General features: G+C 43.8%; 1 pseudogene; it reads left to right on the top strand.

The window, feature by feature from the left end:
* The first annotated feature begins 9,743 nt into the window (after positions 1-9,743).
* Positions 9,744-10,140, top strand: LOC119036276 (60S ribosomal protein L35a-like; annotated as a pseudogene).
* The last annotated feature ends 12,279 nt before the right edge of the window (positions 10,141-22,419 follow it).

The following is a 22,419-nucleotide window of genomic DNA, read 5'->3' on the forward strand; positions in this document are numbered from 1 at the left end:
AAAAATTACCAGATGGAAAATTTTCATGGCCTTAGCTTCATTCCCTTTAATCCTGGTGACCCAGTGGTCCGGTATCTAAATATTTCTCGTTAGGATGTATTCTGCTCAGTTGTACAAACATTCTCAGAAGGGCAGTCGTGGGCTTTCGAGCCGGGAGTTCTGATTTGGACTTGACAACGATGACCGGAAAATGAGAATGTTAGGGTGGCATGTAGCCCAGAGGCGACACAGTAAAGTCTGTATGGCGATGTGGTTGTTTGGCCCCCCTCTAGATAATAAAATACAGCCTGGAAATACAGGTTCATTGTTGTAGTGATTGACTTTTTTTTTTTGTAATTGTAGTTCTATTTATTAGCGATTTACTATGTAGGTCAGACATTTGCTGACTCAGTTTTTAAAGAATTTGCAAACATCGCTTCCTCGGGCTCTCCCCACCAGGGGGTTGGGGCGGTAGGAGCCATGAATAACAGCCGTGGTTGTAAAGAGGCTGGGAGAATTGAACTTTTATCTTGCCCCCATCCCCGAGGCGCCAGACCTTTGTTCGGGAGAGAGAAACTTCCTAGCAATTTGGGCCTGCCAGCAATCATTGTCAGCCGAGGTGGGACGCTCTGTCATGCAACCGTGCGCCAGAAAAATGTGCTTGCTCACGTAGCGCGGGCTGAACTGATTACTTTAGGGAAACAAAGTCATGTTAATAGAAGAAATAACTTTCTTATGTAGTCCAGACAGGAGAGGGTCTGGGAAGAAAACGAATCCCCATCAAGGCAAGACGTTTGATTTTACATACCCTGGGAGAAACCGGCAAGCTCCAAGTGGAACCCCCTAACCCCCACCCCCCAAACAGCTTTGAAACCAGACCTCAGTCTTCCCATCTCCCTGGGAAAGCCTGGAAGTATTGAGTTCCTGGAGCCCACCAGATGCTCTGCAGAAGCAGCAGTAACTGGGTAGAGGAGAAAAGCCATAAACATCCTTTTGACACCAGAGGCTTGTGAAATTTGCAAGACAGAGAGGGAGAAGGAGGCAGAAAGGCTCCATGTTTCTGTGAGAAGGATGGGGGAAGGGGCGTGGAAGGGAAAGGGATTTAAGGATAAGCGAGGGATTTACAAGCAAAGAATTCTCTTTCTACTATATCACAGAATACTCTACACGGTGTTTCTAAGTTAGCAAAAGAAAAAGGTTGAATTATGTTCAGGATTTTAGTAAATGTAGTGTCTCTTGCATGTAGCAAACAGCTGTGTGTTTGTGGTTAGTGGGTGGAGGTATAAGGTAGGACTGACAAGCAGTATAAAGGTTGGTTGTGATCTTTTATCCTCTAGCAAACATCAGAGATACTTGGTTCAGTACAAACCCCAGTAACGCCCGAAGAGAGATGGAGAGAACTCTGCAGAAGGAACAGTTGAACCTTGCCCAAATGGCTGAGTTAGCCTTCTCCAACAGGGCTGCTTTGGGTTCTGGATCCTGAGCCCTGGCTGCTCTGAAATGTCCTTTCCAAGTGAAAAAGATGGAACAACGTGGGTGGGAGGGCCCATCCTCACCTCTGAGAGAAGAGCAATAGCAGCCACCAAACAGACGAGGCCGGGGTAGGTGGCAAGGGTTCCTGCAAAGGCAAAGCTGGGGGAAATCGTCCAACCTTCTCTCCCTGGCAGATCGGGCCTTGGATTCGAGCCCAGGCCAGGAGTTGGGGAGTCAGGGCCGAGCTTGGGAAAGGATGTGCTTGGTCAGCAGTCATGGGGCAATGGGAGGAAAATGAAATCGGGTCCTGAGCAAGGGTGGGCCAGGCCTGTGCTCTCTCTGGGTCACGGTGCAAAGGGGAACTGGTGTAGAGACTTGGGACAGGGCAAACCAGGAAGCAGGCCTGGACTTAAAACATCGAGTCCAAAGCCAGCATTTGAAGGGGTGGGTTGGCAGTCCTGAACTGGCAAGAAGATGAGGCTGGGAGAATGAGCTCAGAACACTCTTAGCGGAAAATCTGCACGGGCAAGATCTTTTACGGATGGGGTGGGTGGAACTGTTTAGGGTCGGCAAGGGGACTGCAGAAACTAGGACCTGGGGTGGCGCTTGGAAAACCAGAATGTCTGCCAGGGAGAAGGAGGGAATGAGCTGAGATGGGAGGGAATGAGCTGAGACGCTTCCCAGGGAGGAGCAGGAGGGCGCCGGCTGCTTGCAGTCCCAGGCGCCCGACCAGGCCCGGCCCTGTTCAGGGCCCTGGAGCTCCTCCAGGTGTTCTTCGTGGGGCCAGTGATTGGGCAGGTCGCCCTGGTTGTGCGCTCACCCTGGGGTGGGTGCTCTTTGCTGCTAATGATCCTTGAAGAGGGGGTTGCTGATGCCCGAAGGGGATCTTGGACAAAGGAGCTGCCCTCTGCCAGCTCTGGAGAGCTCTTTGCTCGCCTTTCTAGAAACCGGATACACACTGAGCACTAATTTGCATGTAAGCTGCTCTTTTGTGAAGGGTTAAGAACGGGCCGAAAGCCACATGGAATGGGGATGAGGAGGGTAGTTGGGAGCCATATCCTTCCCTGGTTCAGTTGTTTGCAAGTGGATCCGACCCAGGTCTTTTCTTTTAACCAAATATTTTGTAATACCCTCTCTGTTCTCCTGAAATAAATAAAATTGATCTAAAAAAATAGGCCACTTACATACATTATTCCAAAAAACAAAATAAACCCCCACAATCTAAAGCCCCAATAGAAAGGAGAAATAAGTGGAAAGTGATTTATAATAACATAATATAAATAAAATGTTTTAATATGTAAATGCTTGGGCTTGACTACCCTAGAAGGTGTAAGGAAGTGAACAGCTACTTGTACCAAGATATGGAGTCACCAGGAATGAGACACCGTAAAGGCAGGCTGATGTAGGTGGATGGTGTGACTTGACTGAAATACCACCAGCAGTGAGGCCGTTAACGACATTCTTCACAAAAGGGAGAGTCCTTCGTGACAGTCTACATGTTACCGATTTCCTCCCCCACCCCCATCTTCAAAATGTTGAACCTCTAACACCCAATGTGCTGGTATTAGAAGGTGGAACCTCTGGAAGGTCGTGAAGGAGCCCTTAGAAAAGAGCCCAGAGAGCTAGCTTGCTCCTTCTTCCACTGCGTGAGGATGAAATGAGCAGTGGGCAGCCTGCAACCGGGAAGGGAGCCTTCCGCAGAACCGGACTGTGCGGGGACGCTGATCTTGGACTTCCGGCCTCCGGAACTGTGAGAGATAAATTTCTGTTGTTTATCAACCACCTCGTTTATGGTATTTTGTTATAGCATCCCAAAAGGACATACACAAAATGAAGCACAATCATCTCTGAATTTGTAAGACAGAGGCCCCAGACTTTCATTCTTATTAAAAATGTGCTAAGAAACTTTGTGATTGTATGTGAAGCAGAGTTAGGTTCCAGGCTGAGACAGAACCTGCATGACAATGAACACTTATATAATCATTTTTCGCCTCCATGAATATCCAGCGCACATTCAAAATTCCTGGGCTGCCATGTGTTTTGTATGATGGCTAGCATGCCTTGTCTCCCACCGTGAAAGAGCATTCCCCATTGATTAGGAAAATGAACACCACCCCTACAGATTTCAAGAGTCTTATCAGGGTCAGTAGCATCCCTTAGAGAATCCACGGTCTGCCCGCAAATCTCCCCCACATGAGGCCAGGCCGGTTGCCTGAGCCTTCAGGACCCTGCGGAAAGTGATGCATTGCCGCTTCCTCATTCCCTGTGACGGTTAATTTTATATGTCAGCTTGAGTGGACCACAGGGTACTCTGACATCCGGTCAAACATCGTTCATCATTCTAGGTGTGTCTGTGAGGATGTTCGTGGGAATGGAGGTTAGTTAACACTCGAACTGGTGGACTGAGTAAAGCAGATGCCCTCCCCAGTGGGAGTGGGCCTCATCTGATCAATGGCAAACCTGAGTAGAACAAAAAGGCTGAGTAACAGGGAAGTTCACCTGCTTTAACTGCTTGAGCTGGAACATCAGTCCTCTGCTGCCTTCAGACGGGAACTTGTACCATCGACTCTGCTGGTTCTCAGGCCTTCAGACATGGGCTGGAACGGTACCACTGGCTTCTGGGTCTCGGCTTGCCAACTGCAGATCTTGAGATCGGCCTCCATAATTGTGTGAGCCATTTTTTTTAAAATTTAATTGTTGTTCAAGTACAGTTTTCTGTCTTTTACTTCCATCCCAGCCCATCCCCCCAATTTTTATAATAGATCTCTTTAACATAGAAACATATATATGTGCACAGAAAAGTGGATATATAAGGCCTGTCCAGAAAGTATCCAGCCATTCACCATGAAAAAGAGACATTTATTGAAGAAGATACAAGATACAAGAAACACTGTACACAGGACAATGGTGCCTCATTTCCCTTCAAAGTAGGCACCTGGGGACCTCACACAGGTCTCCCAGTCACCATCAGCTGCCTTGTCGTATTTTCCTGAATCTCATCATGGTCTGAAATCTCTTCCCTTTCAAAGGTGATTTTAGTTTTGGAAAAAGCTAGGAGTCACAGGTGCCAAATCTGGGCTGTAGCAGAGCTGAGTCACCTGGATAATTTGATGTTTTGTCAAAAATTTGCACAATACGTGATGCATGAGCAGGCATGTTGTCATAATGAAGCTGTCAGTCACCAGTTGCCCATAGCTGTGGCCTTCTGAGTCATCAAAATAGTTTCTGTGGAGGAATGTTTAAGCTTAATGCAAAAGAATTTTTAAAGATTTTATTTATTTATATTTAGAGGGGAAGGGAAGGAGAAAGGGAGAGCAATATCAATGTGTGGTTGCCTCTCATGTGTCCCCTACTGGGAACTGGCCTGCAACCCAGGCATGTGCCCTGACTGGGAATCAAACTGCTATTCTCTGGTTCACAGGTCCACACTCAATCCACTGAACTACGCCAGCCAGGCACTTAATGTGAAATTTGATGAAGATTCATTGCTCTACTCGCTCAGTCATTTCTAATGCAACAGCCACACAGTACACATGCTCACTCAACAGTGTCTACCTCCCCCACTGACTAGTGCAATAAAGTTGCCATTGTTCACACATGCACATTGCAGTCCACTCTCCTTGGCTGTGAGCTTACACCAATGTCATGCAAACTGTTCTTGTTATATTAACAGTGGATGGACTTTTTCTGGACTGACCTCCTAGGTATACACACACATGTAAGTTCTGTTTCTGAGAACCCTAATACATTCCATAACTTCTCTCTCACTGCTTGCATTCTTCTTTAGCTCCTTCTCCTTCAGTGTCCCTTCCCTATCATTCTACCTACAGAAATAATCCAGTTTCAATCCTTTTCATTGTCCCTTTCACTGTGCCTCAGAGTCTTCCGTGGTGTAGAAGAAAAACCCCCACCTCCAAGTAAGAAACTTGAGAGGTGATCCTGGCTCTTCCACTTATTAGCTGTGCTGACCCAGACATGTGCCTATGAATCAGGGCTGGTCACTGATTGCCACTGTGGTTCAACTGAGTGGAGACTTCACAGCCCTGGGACCTGTGTCAACCCTGAAGACGTTCTGAGCCGGTTGTCTTCTCAGCTTCCTGAGAGCAGGACTTGTCTTACACCACCACAGCAGTTTCTACCTCCAGCCAGTGTCTACAGGTTGCCACTTCAGGCACATAGTAGGCACTCAACGCTCGCATTCTTTGTGTCAAGCGTTGTCACAAGCACCAGCTTTGGGACCAGGAACCCACCTCTCCGGGGTGCAGAAATGAGTGCTTCTGAGGAGAATGGCTGATTTAAATGGCTGGCTTGTGGTGGGGTGACCCAGTTGGCCACTAAACCTGACGATGTGATTAGCTGGACTCCCAGTCACAACATTACCTTTGGTCTCTGTCCCCAGTGTCTTATTTTTACTGCACTCCTGGTTTTAATGTCTCTGTTGTAACCCGCCTTCTTGGATTCTGACATTTGGTTCCTGTTACATCTGTCTCACTTCTGCCTTTGGCCCATGTGTGCTCTTTGGCCTCAAGTTCCAGCTCTAAATCCCAGCCTTTGTGTCACCTGCTGATTTCCTCCCCTGTAGTTTGGCCCTGCAAGTTGCATCACCAGGACGTGCATGGGGCCTCCTCGTACGTTGTGCATGCGTTTTGGTGTCTCACACTTTACCACTTGGTGGCTGCAGGTAGGGCCTGTTTAAATGAATGCCCACATCTCAGTTGCCCTGAGCTCTCACCTTTTCAATCTTCTACAATAGTCTCTCCTTCTTTCACGAAATACCTTTCAGAACTATCAGGGTACTTAGGTATTCATAAACCAGTGCCAGTCATTGGCTGCCATTGTGGTATCTGAACTAGGACCTAAAGGATCCAAGTCCTGACATCTGTGCACAGTACTACTCTGTGAGCAACACTTAGATCCCATTGCTATGATCACCGCTCAGGTGCTGGTGGACTTGGAAACCTGCCATGCACAATGCCAATAAAACTGGATCCCACTGCTAGTCTAAAAAACCAGGGGTCTTGTTGCCACCTCAGGAAGCAGAGGAGAAGGCTGCCATTCTTTTCACAAGGTGCGGGCTTACCGTCTAAGAGGTCTGCAGGACAGGTTTAGGTATCAGCAGTCACATGGTACCTGAAAATAACCACTTTCCCCTAATTCTCTGATTCTCTCACTGGATCTAATTTTCAGAACAACTATAAAATTTAGGTGCCAAAACCAGTTAATGGAAGAGAGAAGAGCCTTTTTGTGTTGGGACAACCAAATAGCCACATGGAAAACAATTATGCTGGACCCATCCTATACTACATTAACTCAAAGTCAAAATTACCTCAAAATGGATTATAGATATAAGTGTGACAGCTAAATCTATAAACCTCTTAGAAGAAAACATAGAAGGCTTCTGGTCAAGATAGTGGCCTAGGTATATAGGCCTTGCCTCCTCGCACAACCACATCAAAATGACAACAAAACCAGAAAATAACCATCACTCAGAACCATCAGAAATTGAGTTGAATGGAAGTCCGACAACTATGGAATTAAAGAAACCACACCCATCCAGACTGGTAGGAGGGGCGGAGATGCAGAGACATGGAACGGGCTGGTCCCACATTCCACGTGGTGGATAAAATTTGGGAGGGATATCTCAGGAGCGAGGAGTCCCAGCCCCATACCAGGCCCCCTAGCTCAGGTTTCCAGTGCCAGGAAGATAAGTCCCCATAATTTCTGGCTGCACGAACCAATGGGGATTGAATCATTGGAAGAAACTCCTAGAGTCCCAAGCAGTTCTTCTTAAAGATCCCACACATGGACTTACTCGGACTCACTCCCTCTGAGCTCCAGCACTGAATAAGCAGCTTGAAAGGCACCAGTGGCATAAAGGAAGGATCTGAAGTGTCTGACATTAAGGCAAGAGCTGGGGGATAGCTCTCTCCCAGACAGAAAGGTGGGCAGAGGCCATTGTCCCTTTTCTGAACTCAGTCACAGAGCTGGCAGGTGGGTGCCATATCTGAGACTCCAACAACCTACAACACTGTTTGACCTGCACTGGAGATCCCCTGAGATTCCATCCCACTCAACCAACAGGCCTGCCCAAACTGTCGTGACTTTCCATATGAATGGCTGATCTGGGCTTATACTTCAGTACTTCCTAAATCCTCTCAAACAAGCAACAGCTGGCCTCAGGGAGCCGGCAGACCCCATACCTCTGGCTAATTGGCTCCAGGCCTAACACTAGCAGCAGCCAGCCTAGATTCACAGCTTGGCTTCACCTGGGAATCTCCAAGCCCAGCACAGGTAGCAGACATCTTAGATTGTTTTATAGCTCAGGCAGGGTAGCCCTGGGAAAACACAAGTGGGAGATGACCTTGGCCTACACTACCCAGGAAATCCCAGAGCCTGTGCACCCAGTGGACAGCTACAGATCACTTTGGAGCCCCATCACTCTGTCCCTGCACAGCTGCTCCTTTACGGAGGGTGGAGGTTGGTGGTCAGTGGTCATAGCCAGTCCTAGTAGCTTACTGGCCTGGGTAAATCCCTCCCATTGACCTGCCAACAGCAGTCAAGGCTCAACTACAGAAGGAAGGTGTACTCCTCCTACACAAAGGGCACATCTCTAGTACCCAGCTTCGGTGATGGGGAGGCTGTGCCACTGGACCCTACAGGACACCTGCTACATTCGGCCATGCTGCCAATAGAGGAAGACATAGAAGCTCTACCTAATACATAGAAACAAACACAGGAAAGCTGCCAAAATGAGGAAACAAAGAAACATGTCCCAAGTGAAAGAACAGATCAAAACTCCAGAAAAAGAACTAAATGAAATGGAGATAAGCAATCTATCAGATGCAGCATTTGAAACACTGGTTATAAGAATGCTCAAGGAACTTAGCAGCATAAAAAATGAAAATAAAGATAAATTTACAGGGAAACAACAGTAGAATGGATGAAACTGAGAATCAAATAAATGGTTTGGAACATAAGGAAGCACAAAACAACCAATCAGAACAAGAAGAGAAAAGAATTTAAAAAAACAAGGATAGTATAAGCAGCCTCTGGGATGACTTCAAGAGGTCCAGCATTCACAGCATTTCTCATAAGAAGAGAAAAAGCACGAAATTGGAAATCTATGTGAAAAAATAATTGAAGACTTTCCTAATTTGGTAAAGGAAATAAATATGCAAGTCCAGGAAGCACAGAGAGTCCCAATTAAGATGGATGCAAAGAGGCCCACTCTAAGATACATCATAATTAAAATGCCAAAGATTAAAGATGAGGAGAGAATCTTAAAAGCAGCAAGAGAAAAGAAGTTACTTATCTACAGGGGAGTTCCCATAAGAGTGTCAGCTGATTTCTCAAAAGAAACTTTGCAGGCTAGAAATAATTGGCAAGAAATATTCCAAGTGATGAAAAGCAGGGACCTACAGCCAAGACTGCTCCACCCAGCAAAGACAGCATGCAGAATCCAAGGCCAGATACAGAGCTCTCTGGACAAGAAAAAACTAAAGGAGTTCATCATCACCAAACCATTATCATATGAAACATTAATGGGACTCATTTAAGAAAAAGATCAAAATGATGAACAATAAAATGGCAATAAATATGTATCTACCAACAATTTAATCTAGAAAACAAACTAAGCAAACAAAAAGAACAGAGACAGAATCATGGGTACAGAGTGTGTTTTGATGGTTGACAGATAGGAGAGGGGTGTGGGAGAATGGTTGAAGAGGTGAGGGACCCCCCCCCCCCCCCCTCTATAAAAAAAAAAAAGAAGTACAAATAGGTAGTTCCAGAATAGCCATGGGGATGTAAAGTACAGGGTAGAAATGGAGTAGTCAAAGAACCTACGTGCATGACCCATGGACATGAACAATGGTGTGGGGATTGCCTAAGGGAGTGGGGGGTGCTGGGTGGAGGGAGGCAATGGGGGAAAAATCAGGATAACCATATTAGCATAATCAGTAAAAGTAATTTTAAAAGAAAACATGAGAATAAATGTTTAAGACCTTGTGTCAGGTAATGATTTCTTAGATACAATACCAAAAGCACAAACAATAGAAGAAAGAATTTACAAATGGGACTTTATAAAAATTTAAAACTTTTATATTTCAAAAGACATCATAAAAGACAACCACCAGAATGGGAAATTTATTAAATTATATAGCTGATAAGGAAATTGCATCCACAATATATAAAGAAAGAACTCCTTACATATAATCCAATTAGAATGAATAAAGAATTGAATAAGCCTTTCTCAAAGAAGATACACAACACCAATAAGCACATAAAAAAAAATGTTCACTCTTTCTGCTGTTTGGGGGCTTGTGGAGTCTGCTGGGAACCAGACTCCTACAACGACGTACACATCTGGAAGGCTCTGGTCCAAGGTCATTTTTGCCAGGTATAAGTGGTTCTGTGGAACCAGAGGGAGCACACAGCTCTTCTTAAAGTTGAAGGTGTTGATGCTCGAGATGAAACTGAATTCTCTCTAGGCAAGAGATGTGCTTATGTGTACAAAGCAAAGAACACAGTGACTCCTGGTGGTAAACCGAACAAAACCAGACATTCTGGGGAAAGGGAACTCGTGCTCATGCGAACAGTGGCATGGCCCGTGCTGAATTCCGCAGCAACCTTCCTGCCAAGACCACTGGGCCCAGAATCTGTGCAATGCTGTGCCCCTCAAGGATTTAAACTTATGGAAAAGTAAATAAACAACCCTGACTGGTGCGCCTCAGTCAGTTGGGGGTCCACTGGCAAAGAGAAGGGTTCCCCGTTGAGGCACATACTTGGGTTGCAGGTTTGGTCTCTGGTCAAGAACGTAAAGGGGAGCCAACTGACAGATGTTTCTCTTACACACTGATGGTTGTCTTCCTCTCTCTAAAAGAAAGGAATAAAATCTTTTTTAAAAAGGGAAAAAAAAAGATGTTCAACATCATTAGTCATTAGGCAAAGGCAAATTAAAACCAGAATGAGTTGCCACTTTATTCCCATGAGGCTGGCTAGAATAAGAAGTGCTGGTAAAGATGTAGAGAAAGTGGAGTCCTCATTCACTGCTGGTGGGAATGTAAAATGGTGCAATCACTGTGGAAAATAGTTTGGCAATTTCTCCAAATGTTCCCACATGACACAGCAATTCCAGCCCTAGAGAAATGAAAATGTGTCCACCCAAAGATGCGCACAAAACATTTATAGCAGCATTGCTCACAATAGCCAAAATGTGGAACCAACCCAACTGCCCATCAGCCGGTGAACGGATAAATAAATGTGTTCTTTTCATACAATGTGACCTTAATCACTAATAAGAATGAATGAAATACATGGATGAACCTCAAAACCATCAGGCTAAGTTGAAAGAGGCCAGTCATGAAGGAAAGACCCCATACTATGGGATTCGTTTATATGAAATATCTACAAAAGGCAAATCTGTAGAGATAGAGAGCAGTTCAGTGGTTTGCACGGGGCAGGGGGAAGGATGGGGCATGACTTTAAGTGGGTACAAGGTTTCTTTGGGAAGTGATGAAATATTCTATAATTAGATAGTGGGGACTGTTACACAACTCTGTAAATGTACCAAGATGGTTAAACTGTACACTTTCAATGGGTGAATTTTATGGTATGTAAATTATATCTCATTAAGCTTTATTTTCTTTAAGAAGTAAGTTTGATTCATTCAGGGACATTTATCTCTGACATAAAGCAAATAAAACTTCTTTCCACTAAAAAAATTTCATTAGGTACTTTAGGTGCAGTTCCTAGATCTACGAGCTTTGTCAGAGCCTAAAAAAGATTTGAGAGGCTCCCAAAATGTACTGGCTTTAAACCATAGAAATATATTAAAAATAATGCTGAGAAAATGTCAACTAACCAATGAGAACCAAATGACATGAAACTAACATAAACACATATAAATTGATGTAATATTATATGTAGGTGTATTTCCCATTTGACACACTGTGAGGTCACACCTCCAAACGTGAGACTCTGGAGGTGCTGGGATGTCCAGCTAATTTTTTCTTTCCTTAAGGTGAAATGTGCTCTGGCTGGTGTAGCTCAGTGGATTGAGCGCAGGCCTGTGAACCAAAGGATCACGGGTCAGTTCCCAGTCAGGGCACATGCCTGGGTTGTAGGCCAGTTCCCAGCAGGGGATGCACGAGAGGCAACCATACATTGATATTTCTCTCCCTCTCTCCTTCCCTTCACCTCTAAAGATAAAAAATAAAATCTTTAAAAAATATTTAAAAAGTGAAACCTTTAAAAAAAGACTTTATTCATTTTTAGAGAGAAGGGAAGGGAGGGAGAAAGGAAGGGAGAGGGACATCAATGTGTGGTTGCCTCTTGCACACGCCATACTAGGGACCTGGCCTGCAACCCAGGTATGTGTCCTGCCTGGGAATTGAACCAGGACCCTTTGGTTAGTAGGTTGGCACTCAATCCACTGAGCCATACCAGTCAGTGCTAAAGTGAGACCTTTCTTAAGGTTTCTGTAGTCCTGCCCCTGGTCTGGGTACCCAAGTTGCTCGGATGTATTAGTGATAGAAGACAGGGTTCAAGTTGTTGCCTCCCAGAAAGTTCCTTATCCTACATAGTTTTATGAGAGCAATGTGGGTCCCCTCAGTGCACTCAACAGACAATCCCCACTTCTGCCAGACAAGACACCTGGTTCTTTAAGAAAAAAAGGGGAAAGGGAATGACATACTTTCCAACATACATCAGTCTTTTTCATTTGAGGAATAAATTTTATTGCTATATTTTCCCAGTTTTATCACCTCTTTTTTTTCAAATTTATTTATTTATTTAGTGATGTAGTGACAAAGTGCCACCAGGAGCCCTCTTTTATTTTGTTCCCGTCCCCTCACCCCACTCCCTGGGTTAACCATCAGGTCATTCTTGATATCTGTGGCTCTGTTTCTGCTTTTATGTATTTGTCTTGTTTTTTTAAGATTCTACATGTAAGTGGAATCAAGGTGCCTGTTTGTAGCCACCCTGGAGTGGCCCTTCCCACGTTGCAGGGTAGGTATCTATTCAGACATGTGTCCTGGATCTGTCTCATTTGCTTTTGTTTCTTTTAAGATGTCCGTTTATTTGTTTTTAGAGAGAAGAGAAGAGAAGAGAAGAGAAGAGAAGAGAAGAGAAGAGAAGAGAAGAGAAGGAGAAACAGAGGGAGAAAAATACTGATCGGTTACCTCTCGTACACACCCAGACCATGGACCAAACCTGCAATTCAGGCATGTGGCCCGACCAGGAACCGAATCAGCGACCTTTCAGTGTGCGGGACGACGCCCGAACGCCTGAGGCACACCGGTCAGGGCAGTCTCCTCTGCTCTTGAATCTCACCATCCAACGCAATGGCAGATGTGCTCTGGGCTCAAAAAAAGATGTCTTAATATGTAAATGATTTTCATTTATAGTGTTCATGGAGACTGTCTCCACATGCCTGTGTTTTTGCTTTCGTGTTCTGAGTGGCAATCCTCATGTGTCAATAAGGTGGTTTAACAAGCAAATAAATACAAGTAAAAATAAATAAATGAATTTCAGCCTTCCTTGGAAAGAAAATACAAGACAAGGTGTTGTCATATCACCAGTGGTCAACCATCATAGTAATAATCGATTTATGCACAAATCATCAATAGATGATAAAACTGGTGGGTGAAAATTGAAGGACTAACAGGACTGTACACCATCTCAAAACATCCCTCTGCAAGATACTTAAATAACTGTACAAAGAGCAAACAATAACTTTGAGTGGAGAGACCTGGCAGACAGATTCTGACCAATGATCGAAGTGCACGTCATCAGTAATGAAACGAATTGCCACCATGTGCCTTCTGATTTGAAGTGCTGAGAATAACAAATGCACAAACGGAATCTCATCATGACAAAAGCATCTGATGTACCCCAAATGAGGAACATTTTACAAAGTAACCTACTTCTCAAAAATGCCAAGGCTATGAAGGACAAAGCAGGACAGAACATTTTTCCAGATTGATGAGGACTAGAAAGACACTACAGAAGAATGCAACGCATGATCCGGGATTTCCTTTCGTCATAAAGGACACTGTTGGGGGAACCGACAAAACCTGAAACCACTCTATAGGTCAGCGAATGGTATTGTACGAAGGTTACATTTTCTTTTAATTTGATTTTATTTATTTATTTTTAGAGAGAGGGGAAGGGAGGGAGAGAGGAAGAGAAACATCAATGTGTGGCTGTCTCTTGTGTGCCCCCTACTGGGGAGCTGGCCTCAACCCGGGCATGTGCCCTGACTGGGAACGGAACTGGCAACCTTTCAATCTGCAGGCCGGCGCCCAGTCCACTGAGTCACACCACCTGGGGCACATTTTCTGATTTATTAATAGATAACCTCAATGTGGTTATGTTGTCACGTGAACCCTTGTCTTTAGGACATACACCTTAAAAGTGTCTATTGGTAAAGGTGCAGCGTATCTGCAACTTACTCTCAAATATTTCACATAAGAGATTGATATACAGGGAATGACAAAGCGAACGTGGCAAGATGTTAACATTTGGGGAATGTAGGTGAGGGTTGTATGGGACCTTCTTGTGTTATTCTTGTAATTTGCTGGCAGATCTTGTCAAAAAATTTTAGAAAACCTTAAAGTGTCTTCTGCCTCTGGATATTAAAGATATTATTAGATGTCATTTGTGGCACTGAGGGAGTCTTGTAAACAGATGAGAACTGGCCAAAAGGACTTTGAGTCGTCAGAATTTCCCACCTTTATATTTGTCTTATCTACAAGGCCCATCCTTTTGCACAGGTCTAGGTAAAATCGATTTCTATGCAATGGCATTATACATTTTATATTATAGACTGTACATTTGCTTACATATCTTTCAACAATAATGTTATAGAAAAACGAAGCAACCAGACACCGAAGAATTCTGGAGTACGAGGTTTATTAACGTGTACGGGCCCAGAGGAGTCAGTCTCCAAATTCTGAGCCCCGAACAAAGGATTCTTGGGGTTTATATAGTCTATGGGGTCTTCCTGTCTATATAGCAAACCGAGATACAGAAGCGGAATGTGGTAATTAGTTCTATCTACAGGGCAGAAGCAGAGTACAAAGGCTAAATGTGAAAATTGGTTCTATCTGTGGGGGTGCTAGCCCCAATCCTAGTGACTATCCAGCTATTTGCTTTCCCCAAATGGCCTTATCATTCTCCCAGGGCACCTGGGGTTTTGGGTGGACAAAGGTTTTCCAAAGCTTCCCACATCAATAATAGTGGCTTAAATGTGATAGAAGTTTAGTTTCTCCCTCAAGTAACAGAGCTGGGCTGTAAATCCAGGGCTTATATGGAGAACCCTAATCAACAGAGACCAAAAAATGCCTCCGGTCTTCCTGCTCTGATTTGCTTGGTGTGCACCCGAGCCAGCTGCCCGAGTTCCGGATAGCACATCCATATCTTTCTCACAGTGAGAACTAGGAAGGATCAAAGAAGGGTACCCGATGCCCCCTTTAGGGACACTTCTGGACATTGTGCACAACAGTGCCGATTACATCTCCTGGCTCCAGGGCAACTTCCAGCTGCACGACAGGCTGTGGTCTGCAGCCTGGGCAGCCCAGTTCCAACCAAAAATCAAGGAGGAAGAGAATGGGTATTTGGGTGTGTCAGAAGCCCACATTCCAGAGCAAGATAAAAATAACCGACAAGAAAAATCTTGCAACTCTGTCTCCAGTGACAATATTGGGACTGCTTGGTGGCATAAAGGATGTTACATTTGGGGGTGGGCGGTTTAGCACATGGAATTGGAGGAACAACCCTGAGAATGCTCTAGAAAGTGGGATGAAATACAGTTAAGACCTCTGCTTAAAAGTTGTGGTGTAAGTGAGTAGGACCCCCACTGAATGCAGAGAAAGAGAAGGAAAGCAGGGAAGGGGGAGGGGGGCCAAGCAAGGGAGAGATCAGGAATAACAGGGTGGTCAAGTTCAGCAGCTCCAGGCTGTCTGAGGTTGGCCCCTAGGTTCCGGGGCTGTGGCGTCTCACTTATCTGTAGAGTTCTGTGAAGGACAGCTTTAACTTCTCCAAGAGTGGAGACTCTCCTGACTTCAAATAAAGCCTTTCTATAACTCAATCTGGTGAAGATGGTACAAGGGCCAGAAGAAAAATTAGGATCCCCTGAAAAGAAATCCAGCTGTGGGTGAGGAGAAATTTAATAACTTGATACATCAACCCACGGCTCTGTGGCTGTCTTCTGGGGCAGTGCGGCTGATGGCCATTGGGGCGTCCATTGCTGTAGCTCTCGGGAGCTCTGCTCAACACCGGAAAGCTGGTCATTAGGCTTTTGAGTCAATAGGTTTATTTTTCAGGCCCCATATTTAACAACCCGCCCCCCTTCCTTACATCCAATAAACAGTTGGTTCTTTTCTTGAGAGGAGAATCATAAAGGATATTTACCTTTCAGCCAAGCCTTTGGGGTAGAAAGATGTGTTTAGGTAAAATTATGCACTTGAAGTTGCGGAGGGGATGGGCAAGCCTGTTCACAAGCACTTCATTTATAGTAAAATGTTTACATTACAGCATCCTAGAGCTGGAAGAGATCTTTCTCTTGGGGTATAAATATTTCTACAGAAGGCTGCAGAGACTGGAGTTTGCTTTGTTTATAGAAATCTGCTCCACCGCGCTCATGAGAATGTCACGATTGTAGACCCGGGCCTGTGCCAAGTAATTTCAAAATCTGAAACTGGTGAGTTTTTGCAAGTTTTGCAAAATACTTTGCAAATCTGCATGCAAATGCCTTTGAAGAGTTTAGGCCATGGTCAAGGAAAGGCCTGTAGCTGACCTTGGGAAAGTGTTACTCTGTATCCCCAAACTGTTCTTTGGAAAGACAAGGGAATCAGGATTCTAACCATCGCAGGGACAACACAGTGGGAAAGTCCTGGTGCCTCTGAATCTAGACCCAAGCACAGCGATCAAACGCACAGCTCAGCCTATTAAAAACATACTGAAGGCAACACATTTTTGTGTCGTAACGTGAGAGGGCAGGTTGCCAAGTACTTGGTTATGAATGTGGAATCCACGGGAAAAAAGCCTTTGGGCTTTGTCACTCTCTTCGTGCTGGGTTAACCCTATAGCATCAGAAATGGCACCAGAGGTTGACTCCAGTCCTTCAAATAGGAAGTTTTCTTTCTCTGCAATGACTTTAGGAAAAGATGGTGAATGGGCTTCAGGGAGCCCTCTCATGTATGTGACTGGTCGGTAGGTAGGAAGTGTAAACCTTTCTACTGAACAGAAAGATTCAAGTTAAATGAAATAGAACAGAAAATGCCTGAGGGCTGTTTTCCTCCTTAAACTGAAATTTGACCTGTAATTAAAACATACTTTATTTTTTAAAAAGAAGGACCTCAGGGGTCTATTTTTCCCCTGGCTAGTTCTTAGCCCAAACCCTACCAACTTACTTTTTGTTGTTGTTGTTTCTGTGATATTAGAAGAGTAGAATCCTCAATTATAGAATCGAAGGGATTTGAAAGACCATTTAGCCCAACACTCCCGTTTGATGGGCAGGAAGGCCCAGGGAAATGAAGCCATTAGCCCAGGAGCTCACGGCAGACCAAGTCCGTGTCACTGATCTTTGAGTCTGGGCTTTTTGCAGTCCACCCTAACACTTCTACAAAGTAGGCTTACCATGTGAGGATTTACCTCTGAACCATGTACTTCTTGCTGACATTGCTGAATGCAAAGCCCCACTCTGAAATTTCTACTACCCAAAATACGGGAGCTGGGCTTGTGGGCCCTAAGTGCCGCGTCCAGCTGGTATCTCTGTGAGTGCCATTTTCCTGGGGAAGAACTGGAATCGCAAACGCTTCCGATAGACTGCCAGGCTGTTTCTGGTTAGTTTTGTTACTTTGTTCGAGTTATTAACTGGACTATGGGGGTGGTGAAAGGGAGGAAGAAAATAAAAGGAGTGTTATTTGAATTCCTCACTTTAAAACCCAAACCTCTGAAAGTAGTAAGAGCTAATTTTGTGGCAGATTTACTCTATCCAAGCCACGGTCTGAGTCCCCTGTAATCCTCATAGCAATCAAGTGGGAAGGCTCTTTTACCATTCCCATTGTACAGATGGGGAAACTGGAGCGGAGAGAGGCAAGGAACTTGCCAGGGTCATTTGGTTACAGGAAACAGCACTGCTGAGTGGGGCCTTGCTGCAGTTTGTGCTGAAGACAATGGGTCGCCAGGCACAATGTATGTTATTCTTTCTCTAGACCTATCTTTAGAGGCATGGATTCTGCCTTCAAGTTGGCTTCTTCCTCTTCGACAGTTCTGTGGCCTTTATTTCCTCCCTTCTCTGCTGAGTCAGGACCCCAGGAAGCCTACTTCCTGTCATGATCAGCTTGAGAGCTGCCTGCAGAAATGCAGACTCAGCAAAAAGGAGCCTGCGAAAGGTCACAGAACCGGAGGCAAAGGTGGCTCCGCAGAGGGGCCTGTGCACATTTGTGCACAGACACTCACGGAAAATATCTGACTGAGATGGAGGTGGAGAGGGGGTGAATAAAAGAAAGAATTGAGGAGCAAAACCAACATGGATGAGCCTGGAGGGCATTATCCTGCTTGAAATAAGCCAGACCCAGGAAGATAAATACTGTATGGTCTCACTTATGTGTGGAATCTGAAAAAAGCCAAACCCCTAGAACCAGAAAGTAGAACTATGGCTGCCTGGGGCTGAGAGGTGGGGGAAATGGGGAGATGTCATCAAGGGCACAACTCTCATTTATAAGGTGACATGTTCTGGGGATCCAGTGTATGACATGGTGACTATAGTTAACAATACTGTACTGTATACTTGAAATTTCCTCAGAGAGTAGATTTTAAGTGTTCGCATCCCACCCCTGCAAAGGGGTAACTATGTAAGTTGATGGATATAGTAACCAACTCGATTGTGGTAATCACTTTACAATGTGCACACACACACACACACACACACACTAAGTAATCATGTTGTACACCTTGATAAATCACTGTACAACTTTAAAAAACTAGCAAGGAACAACTACTTCCCTACCTACTTGAAAAGTACACTTTCCCCCTTATTTTCTAGCTTAATGGCCTCACTGTCTGAGAATGTACCTGTACAATTTAGATCACTTGAAGTTTGTTGAGACTTGCTACACTGTCCAGTATTGTCATAAACATTCCATGTGCACTTGAGGAGAATCTGTGCTCTGCAGCTGTGGGTGCAGGGCTCTGTACAGGGTGGGGCAAAAGTGGTTTTACAATTGGGAGTATGGGAAACACAGCGTTTATTTTTGTGTTATTATTTACTGTATTATTTTTCACACAAACAACTGTAAACCTATTTTTGGCCCATCCTGTATATTAGGTAAAGTTGGCTTATCCAGTTGTCCAAATGTATTTCTTACTAGTTTTCATCTACTTGTTCTGACAGTTACTGATAAACAAAACATCTTCCACAATAATTATAGATTTGTCTCTATCTCCTTGCAAGTCTGTCCGTGTTTTTTGCTTTTTATTTCTAGCAGGCTTTTTGTCATAAAGCTTACTTTCTACTAACTTTTAATTTGTCTTTTTCTTTACAATTTTTTAAGTGATTGATTTTAAAGGGAGAGAGAAACACAAATTAGTTGTTCCACTCATTTATGCATTCATTAGTTGATTCTCGTATGTGCCCTGATGGGTGAGTGAATCCACAACCTTGGTGTATCAGGATGATGCTCAACCTGGCCAGGGCATGGTTTGTCTTTTTACATTTGTTTTTACTTAAAAAATGTTGTTAAAACACTAATTCAAAAGAACCTATGCATCCCAATGTTCATAGCAGCACAATTCATAACAGCCAAGTGCTGGAAGCAATCTAAGTGCCCATCAGTAAATGAATGGATCAAAAAACTGTGGTACATTTACACAATGGAATTCTATGCAGCAGAAAGAAAGAAGGAGCTCCTACCTTTCACGACAGCATGGATGGAACTGGAGAGCAGTATGCTAAGTGACATAAGCCAGGTGGTAAAAGACAAATACCTTATAAGCTCACCTATAAGTAGAATCAACAAAACAAATAAGCAAGCAAAATACAACCAAGAGACATTGAAATAAAGGACAAAATGAGAGTAACCAAAGGGGAAGGAGGAGGGGGATAATGGGGGGAAGAAGGGAAAGGGTTGTCAAGGAAACATGCGTCAAGGACCCATGGACAAAGTCAAAGGGGGATGGGATTGAGGGTGGGAGGTGGAGGTGGGGCAGGGGAAGTGGTGGCGAGAAAATGCAAACTGTTTTCAAACAATAAGATTTTTAAAAAGTTTTGTTAAAACACACATAACATACAATTCATTGCTAAAAATAAACTTACCCATTAAATTTATTTTTACTTTTTTTATTGTAATAAAAAACACATAACAGAATTTACCATTTTAATAATCCTTAAGGATACAGCCAGTAGTATTAAATATATTCACATTGTTTGCAGTTGATCTCCAGAGCTCCTTTGGTCTTGCAAAGTTTAAAACTCTATACCCGCTTAATGATTTCCCATTCTCCCCTCCTCCCAGCCCCTGGCAACCACCCTTCTTTCTACTTGCTATGAATTTGATTGACTACTCTAGGTACCTTATATAAACATTAAAAAATATTTTATTGATTATACTGTTATAGCTGTCCCATTTTTCCTCCCCTTTATTCCCCTCTGCCCTGCACCCCTCCTCCCACCAGCATGTAAGCCACCCCCCCACCCTGCCCTTAGTTCAGGTCCATGGGTCAACATGTAAGTTCTTTGGCTTCTCCATTTCCCATACTATTCTTAACCTCCCCCCATCTATTTTGTACCTACCATTTATACTTGTTATTCCCTGTACCTTTTCCCCCATTTTCCCAGCTGATAACCCTCCACGTGATCTCCATTTCTGTGATTCTGTTCCTGTTCTAGTTATTTGCTTAGTTGGTTTTTGTTTTTAGGTTCTATTGTTGATAGTTGTGAGTTTGTTGTCATTTTACTGTTTATATTGGTACTTCATATAAATTGAATCATGCAGTAATTTGTTCTCTGTGACTTGCTTAATTCACTTAATATAGTGTCCTTAAGGTTTAACCATGTTGTAGCCTGTCAGCATTTCCTTCCTTTTTAAGCTGAATGATATTCTGCTGAATGGACATACCATATTTTTTCATTCATTCACCTGTTGATGGGCACTGGGGTTGCTTCCTCCTTTTCGTTCTTGTAAGGCTGCTGTGAGCATGTGTACAATATCTGTTTGAATCCCGGCTTTCAGTTCTTTTGGGTGTACATGCCCAAGCAGACACGGGACTGCTGGGTCACGTGGTAATTGTGTTTTATTTTTGGAGGAACAGCCATAGCGTTTTCCACAGTGGCTGCACCATTTTACATTTTCCAGTAGTTATGTGCACAGTTCCGATTTCTCCATAGGCTTGCCCCCATTTTCTGTTTTCAGTGTAATAGCTAACATAACGGGTGTGAGGTGACACTTGCTTTTCATTGTTGTCAAGAGCTCAGGGCCCTAGGGCTCAAGGAGCCCAAATTTCAGAATTACCTCCCTATTCTGTCTACCCCTGGTAGTTTTGAGCTTTCGTTAACCTTCCGAATGTGTTCAAGCAGATGTTTTGAAGAATATAGTGTCCGTTTTGTTTTAGTTGTCCTCATGGAAGGATCAGTCTGAATTACCTGGTCCACTAACGCTAGAAATTAAATTGAGCTAAAGAGTAGCCCTGGCTGGTGTGGGTCAGCAGATTGAGTGCCGGCCTGCGAACTGAAAGGTCTTTGGTTTTATCCCCAGTCAGGGCACATACTTGGGTCGCTGGCCAGGTCCCCAGTTGGGGGGCGTGTGAGAGGCAGCCATGTATCTCTCACACACTGATGTTTCTCTCCCTTTCTTTCTCCCTCCCTTCCCTTCTCTCTCTCTCTAAAAAAAATAAATAAATAAATAAATAAATAAATAAATGCTTAAATAAGTTGAGTTAAAAAGTCGAAGGGGAGTGTAAGATTCCAAGGATTTAATATTTCTTTTTTTAAACTCATGTTATCTAGGTGCTCAAATTAATAGGCAGTGAATTTTGTTAGATTAAGTGAGAAGGAAACCCATGAAAGCAAAAGGAGGAGGGAAGGAGAAAGAGTGAAGGAGGATGTGAGGAGAACAGACACTTGGGAAGAGGTAGAATAAAAGGAAAAAATGAAGACAGAGAACAAAAGTCAAGGGAACTTTCTTTAGTTTTACCAAAGTTTTGTAGCCAATGATCCTCTAGAAACTCACAGTTTCTACTTCTTAACAACAACAACAACAACAAAAACCCTTTCTTATTGTCTTTTCTTTGCCAATCATTCACTAATTTTCATGATTGGTAATAGAAAAGACAATTCACTCCTTCACTCAACAAATATTTATTAAGTACCTTTTTTTTTTTTTGCCAAACTCTATTCTGGGCACTGAGGATAGACACAATAATGAACAAAACTTACATAAGTCCTTGCCTTCCCTGAGCTTCCAAGCTAGTGAACTGGAGTAACCTAGATGTAGTAATTAAGGTGCTAAATGCCATTACAAAGAGATCACAAGTTCTCAGTGGGTTAGCATACTAAAGTTCTATTGTCTGATCAGCTGAGAGTCCAATGCATATATTTTTGGTCAGGAAGATTTCCACGTGCCCATTCGTGCCCGTTCGTAGTCGCACTTTAGCTCTAACTCAATTTGCAAGAACTAGTCGCATGGTCCCAGCTAGCCACAAGGGCACAGCTGGGACATGTAATTCTCAGCAACAAACACAAGCCTTTGGTGATCCGCAAGCTGACACTTCGCATGGAGAGAGGCAGACAGAAACTGAATAACTAAACAAATTATTTATTATGTTGAGGCAATAAATGCTCTGGAAAACAAACAAGAAGGGGAAGAGATATAAAATGCTTGTTAAGAATACTGAAGTTTTTAATTGAATGATGAGAAAGGAACTCATTGAGGTGAGCAAAGCCTTCAGGGAGGCGAAGGAACAAGC

Source organism: Artibeus jamaicensis, unplaced genomic scaffold (assembly GCF_021234435.1).
Source record: "Artibeus jamaicensis isolate MK-2021 breed Jamaican fruit bat unplaced genomic scaffold, CSHL_Jam_final contig_1998, whole genome shotgun sequence".
Taxonomy (NCBI): domain Eukaryota; kingdom Metazoa; phylum Chordata; class Mammalia; order Chiroptera; family Phyllostomidae; genus Artibeus; species Artibeus jamaicensis.